The sequence below is a fragment of the Hippopotamus amphibius genome, chromosome 7 (genome assembly GCF_030028045.1).
Source record: "Hippopotamus amphibius kiboko isolate mHipAmp2 chromosome 7, mHipAmp2.hap2, whole genome shotgun sequence".
NCBI classification, from domain to species: domain Eukaryota; kingdom Metazoa; phylum Chordata; class Mammalia; order Artiodactyla; family Hippopotamidae; genus Hippopotamus; species Hippopotamus amphibius.
In genome coordinates this window covers 148574195-148584334 of record NC_080192.1, presented here as the reverse complement: position 1 = coordinate 148584334, position 10140 = coordinate 148574195, and the positions used below count along the sequence as shown (strand labels likewise).

The window sequence follows — 10140 nt, the reverse complement described above, 5'->3', positions numbered from 1 at the left end:
TCTCCTCAGAGCCTCTGTGCACTTACATAACTGAAAATCAGGTTTGGGACTTGGTTATGAGTCAAAACTAAATGTATTCATGGCTTATTTCTATTTGGAGAGCATTCTAAAAATTCAGGTACATACTTGAACATTCCAGTGCCTGCTGGATATACTTCATGTCTTCTCCAAATAGTCGTACTCAGGTGAGGCTATGGTGACACAGTCAGTTTTGAGTCCACTCATGCACTCTCAAAAACATTCAACACGCATGTCAGGAACCCGATTTTATCACATGGGCGGTAACCTGCCTGTAACCCATCCCATGAGGGAAGCAGTGTTTATGTCAGTGGCCTGCTAGACCCTGAGCTCCGCGAGGACCTGGTGCTCTTACATTCTTCGGATCTCCGGTAATTAATTGTTGTTGAATGTGTGAGTGCTTGAGAAAAATACTGAATATTAAGAGTGGTAAAAGGTATAAATATTTACACACAGTTATAGCCTTTTACTGATCACCACCTCGTCATTCTTGGAACAGGCCTTAAAAGCCCTTGCACTAACCTGCAGCTGCTCAGGCGCGAGGACACTCCTGCTAGCCCTGGCTGGTTTCTCAGTCCTCCCAGAATCCGCCAGTTCTCAAGGGCCCCCAACAGCCAAGGCTCCCGGAGAGGTGTCCCTACAGGAATCCCCCTCCACTGTTGTGGAATCTTTCTCTCTTTTCTTCCCCTCCCTCCCCCCCCTTCCTCCCTTCCTTCCTTCCTTCCTTTTTCTTTTTCTTCCTTTCTTTTTCTTCCTTTCTTTTTCTTCCTTTCTTTTTCTTCCTTTCTTTTTCTTCCTTTCTTTTTCTTCCTTTCTTTTTCTTCCTTTCTTCCTTTCTTCCTTTCTTTCTCTCTCTCTCTCTCTTTCTTTCTTTCTTTCCTTCTCCCCTTCCTTCCTTCCTCCCTCCCTCCCTGCCTTGCTTCCTCCCTCCCTCCCTTCTTCCTTCCTCCTTTTCTTTCTTTCTTTCCTTTCTTTTTTCCTTCCTTCTTTCTTCCTTCCTTTCTTCTTTTTTCTTTTCTTTTTTTTTCTTTCCTTCCTTCTCTCTTTCTCTCCTTCCTTCCCTCTTTCTCTCCTTCCTTCCTTCCTCCCTCCCTTCCTTCCCTCCTGTTCTTTGAGTAGTATATAATTGTTGATTATATCACACCATCCTTTTTAATGTGAAATGTCATTTTTCCAAAAGTCTCAAAAATAGTACTCACTTCCACTCCTTAGCACACAAATATTAACAAATTTCCAAAACAATATTAATTTAGCAGTACATTTTATTATCTGAAGACTGGGAAAAAGTGACACTGCCCTACAATGTAGTTCTTGTGAGTTTCAGATGCAATTCATATTAATATCAGGTTAAAAACTAGAAATATGGTAGTGGTCATGTGTTGCTCTTTTTCTGAAATAATTAATAGACTTTTTACTCTTTAGTGAATTTCAGTTTAGACAACATCAAGAAACTATGGCTTATGCAGATACACTTCTTTTAAAAACACACACGAGTTTTCTGCTCGTAGGAAGAAAGCAGTACCTCGAAAAATAAATAGAATTATTATTATACTCAGCAATCCCACTTCTGGGTGTATAACCAAAAGAAATGAAAACAGGATACTGACAAGATACCTGCACTCCCATGTTTATCACAACATTATTCAGAACTGCCCAGACTCGGAAACCACTCCCGTGTCCAGCGATGGGTGAACGGGCAAAGAAGATGCGGGGTGTGTGTATGTGTGAGGTATTGTGATATATATCAGATATATGATACGCATATGTATGTGATATATACGCGTATGTGCATATATGTAAATATATGTATATTGTATGTACATATATTATTCAGCCATCAGAAAGAGGAAATCTTGCCATTTGCAATCACATGGATGAACGTCGAGGGTCTTCTTTCGAGTCACAGGAAGACACATACTGTATGATCTCACTTAAATATGGAATCTAAAAAAGCCCAGCTCAGAGAAGCAGAGCAGGTTGGTGGGTACCAGGGGCTGGGAGCCGGGGGACCGCAGAGATGGTGACCAGCCGGTGTTCAGTTATACGATGAATGAATTCTGGGGAACTAAGGCACAGCACGGTGACTGCAGGGATCAAGACCCTATTATACACATGAATATTCTCACTTCTAAAACGAATGCTAATCGTGTGACCTGCTGAAGGTCTGCTAACCGAGGGTAATCCCACTGCAATATAAGTGTATCAGATCAACACGTTGTACTCCATACACCTGCAGTGTTATCCATGCATCATTTCCCAGTAAAGCGGGAAAAAACCAGGCTGCGGTGAGAAAGCGCAGCGTTCCCTAATGTGTGCTCGGTCTCCACGTGCCCGCCCCGCGTCAGGCGTCCTACCTGCAGAGACGGCCGCGCAGCTCTGGCCACCGCGGCCTCTGCGCTTCCCGCGCCTCGAAGGACCGTGCACGGGCTTCCCGGGACGCAAGGCTGCGCGCCTGGGCCCTGAGAGGGCGGGGGTCCGGGAGACGCGGGATCTGGAGAGGGAGCGAGACACACGCTTGCTGCTCCTTAAAGGCCGGCAGACCCTTTGTAAAGGGTGGGGTGTGGGGGGGTGTTTTCCCTGAGAAACACCCCAAACCTTCATCCACGTCTGAACCAGGGCGACTCGAGTCCCCACAGCCCAGCATTGCCCTGGAGAGCCGGGGCACCGCCGGCCGGAGCGGGGGCGCCCGGGGGCGCAGGGGCGCGCGGCCGCCGGGAGGGCGCGGGCCGGGCGCGGCGTCCGCGTCCCCTCCTTCGGCGGACAGTCCCCAGCGGCCGGCGTCAGCGCCACGCGATGCGGAGACCCCGCGGGCGGCGGGGCTGCGACCCTCCGGGGGCGGGGGAGGCCCGGGGGCGCGCGGCGGCGGACCGGGGGACGCCCGGGGCCAGGCCCCCCGGGGAGCGGGCCCGCGGCGGGGGCGCCGAGCGGGCGGAGAGCAAGACCCGGGCCAGGGAGCCGCCGCCGCCAGACGCGCGCCCCGCCGCCCCCGCCCCTCGGCGGCCGCGCGCCCCTCCTCCCCGGGGCGGGGCTCCCGGCGGTGGGCGGGGCTCGGCCCCTCCCGCCGCGGCCCGCGGAGCCCCAGCCGAGCCCCAGCCGAGCCCCAGCGGCGCCCGAGCGCAGAGGCGCGCGGACACGGCGGCCGCCGGGCCCCGGGAGCCTCGCGCGGGGCCCCTCCGAGTGGGCGGTGATGAGCGCCGAGGGACCCCCGGCCCTGGCCGCCCCCCGCGGGCGCCCCAGCCGCCTTCCGGGGCCCGCGCGGGTGAGTGCCGGCCCCCCCGGCCGCCCTGTCTGCGCGCGCCCCTCCCGCTCGGCGCCCAGCTCCCCTCCGCGCCCTCTCCTTCCCCGCGCCCGTGTCTCCTCTTCCCGCCGAGCCCCCTCCGCACGCGGTGTCCCCGTGCCCCCTGCGCCTCCTCCCTCCCACCCGGTTCCCTCCCGCCCGGTTCCCTCCCGGCGCCCCTCCCCCGCGCCCCCTCCTCCCCCAGCGCCCCCTCATCTTTCCGCGCGCCCTTCCCTCGCGCGTCCCCATCCGCATCGCCGACCCCCTGCCCCGCGGTTCTCCCCACCCCAGCATCCCCGAGGGAAACTTGTGAGGTCCGCCTTTTCCCGCCTCGAGGGCTGGGAAGGTGCAGCGGCTCCGTGGCCCGTGGGATCCAGGTTTTCCAGGATTCGGGGTTCGGGGTTCGGCTCTCCTGTGTTCCCGCGAGCGACTCCTGGGCCCAGGGTGGCGCGGAGACGAGCCCCCCAGGACGGGCGCCTTCTTGAGCCTGGCTCGGGGCTGGGGGCCCTCTGCCCGGTGCTGCGGTCCCCAGCCGAGCGCCCCGCTACTTAGGGGGCAGCTGAGCTCGCGACACAGAATTCGTGATACCGAGTGTGTGTGTGTGTGTGTGTGTGTGTGTGTGTGTGTGTGTGTGTGTGAGAGATCTATTCTCATCCTGTCCGCAAGGCTCCCCCCCGACCCTCTTACTTTTAAATAACTCAACTGTTGGGGGAAAACAGAAATGTGTCTCAAACAAAACCGAAAAGTTCTTGGAAGCCTTGGGTCGCCACCCCAGCGTAACCGACTGTCCTGGAAGCAGTGTGGGGACTGGGAGCCGAGGCTCCGGGCTGATGGGCTACACCTGCCGGAACCGCGTCCGCCAGGGTTGGTACCCACAGACTCCCCAGTCCCAGGAGGGACGATGGAAACCGGCGTGTGTTTCGCTGTCCTTCTCAAGGTACTGGAGAAACGTTTCCGAAGTCTGTAGGTTGAAGGCTTTTATAAATGCTTGTGTGTCGGAATACTCCTAAACCAGGGCAGTACTAATGACTATGATTTTCTTTTTTTAAAAAAAGAAAAAAAGCGTGTGTAGAGACAGTTGCCTCTTCCATCAGGTTATGCCAGGCTGGGATATTATCGCAAAATCTTGAAATTAAATTTCACGTAAAGTTCCTTGTTGATTGTGTCGAGTACTTTGTCACAGAGTAGTTTTCCAGCTGCCGCAGGTGGAAGTGAAGCCGGGAAGATGTGCTTGGGGTGATGCAGTGAGCTGCTCAGGGGAGAGGCTGGGAGTTGCGTCGCCGCCTGGAGTCTTGCAGCCGCGCCGGCGGTTAGGAGCTGCACATCTGCTCGGTGCTCTCAGGTGTGCTCCGACGCTGCGTGCTCCAGCCCAAGGCAGGGCGCAGATGCTTGTTCATTTCAAACGAACCTGATAAGTGTTCTCTCTGCACATGTGTCTTTTAAAACAGGAACTTCATAACAGGCAACCGTGGCTGGAACCTTGGCTGGAAAATGGCCCTAAACGTCTCATGGCCATTGATTGTCACTTGAATTCTTGGCATTTAGACAACATGCATTTGCTGCCTTTCTTATCAGTAACCATGCATTAGCATCCTTGGCTTTACATAGCCATTTAATCATTTCAGTTAAGAAGGAGAACTTAGTGCTTCTAATTGGAAAAAACAATGACATAAAAGAAAGTTGTTTAAAACCCATTATATTTCTAGTTGTAAACATTTTTTTTTTTGAAATCAGAAATACACGTTCCTTACAACTGCTGGTTTGAATTGTGAAAATTTGGCCACATTTGAATGTCTCTTGCTCAGGATCGGAGCTTCTTTTCCTCTCTTGCTTTAGGTAGCTGTTTCCTGTTACGTGTATTTCCTAAGTTGAGCTGGTTCGAGTACCTGTGTCCTGTGTTTAAACCTTGGTGGAGAACCGCCGGTGCAGTGTGCAGGGTGCCCTGCTTTCATGTTCAAACACTGCTGTTGGTTTGTGCTGAACGCTCATTTTCTGTTTTTAATTGACACCACCGCTTCCATCCTAGGGCTGGAAGCCGGGAAGAGACAGTCATGTGTGATTCCCACAGTGGCTTGGCAGCTGAAGGTGAGAGCATGTCAGGTCACTTAAAGTGTGCATCTGGTAATGTCACCCTTCATCAGTTAGCTAGAGACGTGATACCACGGGAGCTAAAGGAGGCAGGTAGCCTGGGGGAAGGCTGTCTGTTTGTTTCGTGCTTTTCTCATGTGTTTGTCATCCTTGCTGACTCATCTCTGATTCCAAGTGTAGAATTTCTGGTGATGTCTGTGACGTCATAAGCAAGATTCACATATTTTAAAAGGGAGACTTACCTGATTTTACTAGGAGATATGTTTCCCAGTGAACATTTTAACAAGATCCAAGTTTAAAAAGTATGCTTATTTATTGAAAATATCAGATGTAAAAATTGCCGTATTTCACCAAACAACATATGTAGAATAGCAACCTTTTATATCTACATGTCTGTATAGCTACATAAACATACATATGGCTTTTTTCCTGCAGTTTTTTAAAATTAATTAATTAATTAATTAATTGGCAGTGTTGGGTCTTCATTGCTGCACACGTGCTTTGTCTAGCTGCGGCGAGTGGGGGCTACTCTTCATTGCGGTGTGCAGGCTCCTCATTGCAGTGGCTTCTCTTGTTGTGGAGCATGGGTTCTAGGTGCACGGGCTCCAGTAGTTGCGGCATACAGGCTCAATAGTTGTGGCTCACAGACTCTAGAATGCAGGTTCAGCAGTTGTGGTGCATGGGCTTAGTTGCTCCATGGCACGTGGGATCTTCCTGGACCAGGGATGGAACCCGTATCACCTGCATTGGCTGGTGGATTCTTAATCACTGTGCTACCAGGGAAGCCCCGAAATTTCAATGTTAACTTGGTTCCATGTCCCGAGATGTCCCAGGGACACAGTTGAGACAGGCTGACAGGGCAGCACTGATGTGAATTCCATCAAGGGAGTGAGTTGAGACGGAGACTTTGAGCTGCTTTATCACTGGGATGGAGTGAGGGGAGCCAAGTCAGTGAGCTTACAGCCTGGTTCCCTGTCTGTCAGACCGTACCCCCGTGGTGGAAGGCATTGTGAAAGTAGTGCCATGTCCCGGAGAGCCTGTCACCACAGGAAGCAGGTGGCATCAGGTGGTGGAGGTCCGACTCTCTACCTGGGCCCCGGGTCCGCTCTTCTCAGAGCAGACACTTTCTCTGAGGCTCGTGGACACGGGCTATGGGGGGCCACCCCAGGCAGGACGGGGACGGGGAACCCCTCACCCAGAGAACATGTGGTTTGGTTTCTAAGAGTCAGTTCAGATCTGATTCCAACACCCTCAGAAACTCGCTAATTAGAATCTACATGTATTTTCTGAGATGAACCACGACAGGTTAAAGAAATGCTTTGGGGGGAAAAATGCACGAGAACTTCATGGAAAAAATGTATTTGCATTTAAAATGATGTGTACTTTTCCTTATTATCCAGCTGATTACCGCATGCTGTCATTCAGATTGTACTTTTGGAGAGGTGTGGGCTTGTTTTCAGCGAACACTAGATGTCACTTTCATTCAGGCGACATTGAGGTCCCCACTGGTTCTGTGCTGAGCATCCGCCGCTATGCACCAGGGACCCCCACCACTCCCGGCCTCCCCGAAGCCCTCACCTCCATCCTCTCTTGCGTTTCGTCTTCAATGCTATTAAAATAATGCAGTGAATGTTGTTATGCTGTTGTGATTTTTCAATTAAAATTATTGGTGAGACATTTCTACGGAGGCTTTAGTTTTACATCCTATAAACGTTATTAATTAGCTGTGTTTTAATTAAGCAAAGAAGTAGGATTTTTAAAAAGTGAACGTGCCTCTTAGCTGGCTTAGCAGAGCTCTTAGCGGGCGCTGTTGGAAACAGAAGAGGCCAGTTCTGCCTGGGCGTCGAGCGGACCCGCGGGGGAGGCCGGCCCCGCGCTGACCGGCTTCTCCTGCGAGTGCCCGGAGCGGCTGTGTCCCCTCCTCTCTGCGCTTCACCCCCGGCACTGCGTCTGGCAGGTTATTTACAGTCACGCGTGTTGTGAGTGAACACATCTGACTCTAAACTGTTGACATTTTGACATCAGCTCTAGTCCTGATGGGCGCCGAAATTCATTTGAGATTTGGACGGATGTCATATTATGACACTGAAGGGAACTAGTGGAAATATGCAATACGATCGTGTAAACGTGTTGTTAGCACTGGTACTGCTTGACTTCTCGTGCAGATCTTAGTTGAAGGCAGACTCCCCTCCCCTGTGCAGTGGGTGGTAATTGCATTTAAGCCTTGACTAAAAAGGAAGTAACTGTAATTATTTATATTTTAATCGAAGTAGTTTAAATGACAAAACATTGAAGGAATCAAATTCCATCTCTAGGATGAATGTGAATGGTCTTAGCTGGTGTATGTTTTATTGTCCAGTTTGTGAATTATTATCAGTAAGAATGTAACCACATGGATTCACCCAGAGTCTACGTTAGGACATCTTGTTCATTGCGTTAGTGTTTAGGAGAATAATCTGTGTTTCTAAAGTGTGACATGTGTCAGTTACGCCTAGCAGGAATGACAACAGTTCCCATTGAAAATAAATGTCACGTGTGGCAACGTTTGCACACATTTCGGATGACACAACTTTCAGAAACTAAGTGAGGTGGCCGTCAAGTCTTCTTTAGAGAGGAGACCAGCTTCCCAAGAGGTGGGAGGGGAGCTGAAGGCACCCGCCTGACTGGTCCCTCCCCGCGTGACGTGTCCCTTCGTGGTCCCTGCCCCAGCTGACCCCGCCCTCACCTGTGTCCCTGAGAGGCTCAGGCTGCGGCGAGCCAGACCCAGGCCCGCGCCGCCTGGCGTCACCCCGGAGGGTCTGCGCTGCCGCGGCTCCGGGCGCACGCCTCCCTTCCCGCCCACTGCTTTCCCTCCGTCCTCCTGCGGCTCTTTGGGGACCTGGCCCTCTGCTCCGCCTTCCAGAGTGGGCTGTGTGGACCTGCTGCCGTGGGTTCTTTTCTTGCTTCCAGGTACCCTCACCCTCCTCTGGTTTAACTGCCCTCGTGCCCCCTGGTGTCCAGCGCGGTGCCGCCCTGAGCCCTGCCTGGCCGCTCAGTTAACCCTTCCAGGATCCTCCTCCTAATTGGTCCTGAGAGCCGGTCCTCGCTGTGTGTTTCCGTGTCAGATGCTCTCGGATGCGGCAGCACCACACCCGCCCACGTCGTCACCCACGCGCTGGCGTCCTCGAGGCCGCCCAGGGCCTTAGGTCGTGCGCCGTCCTCTCCCTGGACGCTGGTCTCATCCCTGGCCTCTGCGGCAGCCTCCGGCAGCCCCGTGAATTCCTACTCGCTGTGGTGCCCCGTCTCTGCTGCTGTCAGAACCCACCTCTGTCCAGGCATCTGGTGCCCGTGTTTCATGGGCCTGATGCCACCCTCAGGTGTAAATATGGACCAGTCTGAGTCCGTGATTCCTTCGGGAAGGGCACGACTGCCGCTGTACCGGTGAGGCTGCTGGTGAGTGAGTGGGGAGGTTCCTCTTTCTTTCAGAAAGAGACGCAGGGCTGGGTGAGTGAGTTACATGCCTGGTGCATAATAGCTGATACACACGCACTAGCTGAATCATAGGCATTTGTCTGAATTAATGGTGGATAATGCTGTGAGTAAGAGGGAGAACATTCTGTTTCTGGCTCTTGTACTGAGAATTTATCTTTATGATTAGCTATTTTGGGTTTGAGTAAAATTGTGCCTTTATATTTTTAAAATAGCTGCATTTAATATCAATTTTACAAATCAGCATGACTGTTAATGGTGAAATATAATGTGTTCTCTTCTCGTCTCTACCCTGCAGAATGTTATCCTTAATGACTTCTCTTCATATAATTATACTTTACCAAATGGCTCCATCAGTTTGACTTTTCACATTGTAATTATCTTAGTTTCTATTATGTGCTGAGAAGTATGAAATCACTCCTCATCCATGGGCCGAGGCTGCAGCGCTTCGGGGAGGGTGTGCAGCCCTGGACCAGGTCCTCTCGCCTCGGCGACACATGTAAGCTGTCGCGGTCTGTGTGACAGGGACACATAGCAGTTTCTGCGCGGGTGGCATTAGAAGTGCTGGAGGGTTCACTCCTTCCTGCGAGGGAGGGCGCCCAGGAGAAGTGCCACCAGGCTGACCTTCTTCTCAGCCTCGAGGCTTTTCCTGAAGGAGGCAGGACTTTATGAAGGTAAAATTACATGTCGTTTGGAAAAGTGCTTTGTGGTTACAAATGTGTACACCCCCATGCATGCATGCACACATTCGTACATGGGTGTACACGCACACACATAGTTAGCAGAGCAAAGTTTGAGCACCTGTTAGGAGCTGCGCTGGGAGCTGAGAGGACAGCACGGGTCCAGACAGGAGGCCAGCCCCCCCACCCCACCCCCCAACACTCGAGGGGACAGATTCTGGGAGCGCAGGCGGCACGTGCTTCCTCCCTGCACCGCCATGACTGTGCTTGTTGCTGGGGCCGGGGCTGTGTCTGTGTCACAGGAAGAGAGGCACACTCAGAGTGCGCGTGTCGAGAGGAAGAGAGCGATGCTAGCAGAGAACAGGGCGTGTCAACCACAGGTGCTCAGCTCAGCTGCTCAGGAGGTTGCCCGGGACCGCCAGCTGCCCGGTGGTGCCCTGGCTCTGTGACCCTGGAGTCTGGGCCCTGGAGGCTCTCAGGTGACTCTCCGTGCGACAGTTGGCAGCTACCAACTTGTCTGTGACTCACCCGCAAGGTCAGAGAAAAATGGGGAAGATGCTTATGTCTCTAGAGTCATGACTCTCAAAGTTTTAAAATATTTTTCCCTTT

At 52.5% G+C, this 10140-nt stretch overlaps 1 long non-coding RNA gene across 1 annotated transcript in view; it reads left to right on the top strand.

The window, feature by feature from the left end:
* Positions 1-292: 292 nt before the first annotated feature.
* The window catches only part of LOC130857375 (uncharacterized), a 49711-nt gene continuing 39863 nt past the window's right edge, over positions 293-10140 (top strand). The window contains exon 1 of the long non-coding RNA XR_009054811.1: positions 293-389. This is a non-coding gene — a long non-coding RNA (uncharacterized LOC130857375). The remainder of the gene's footprint in view (positions 390-10140) is intronic.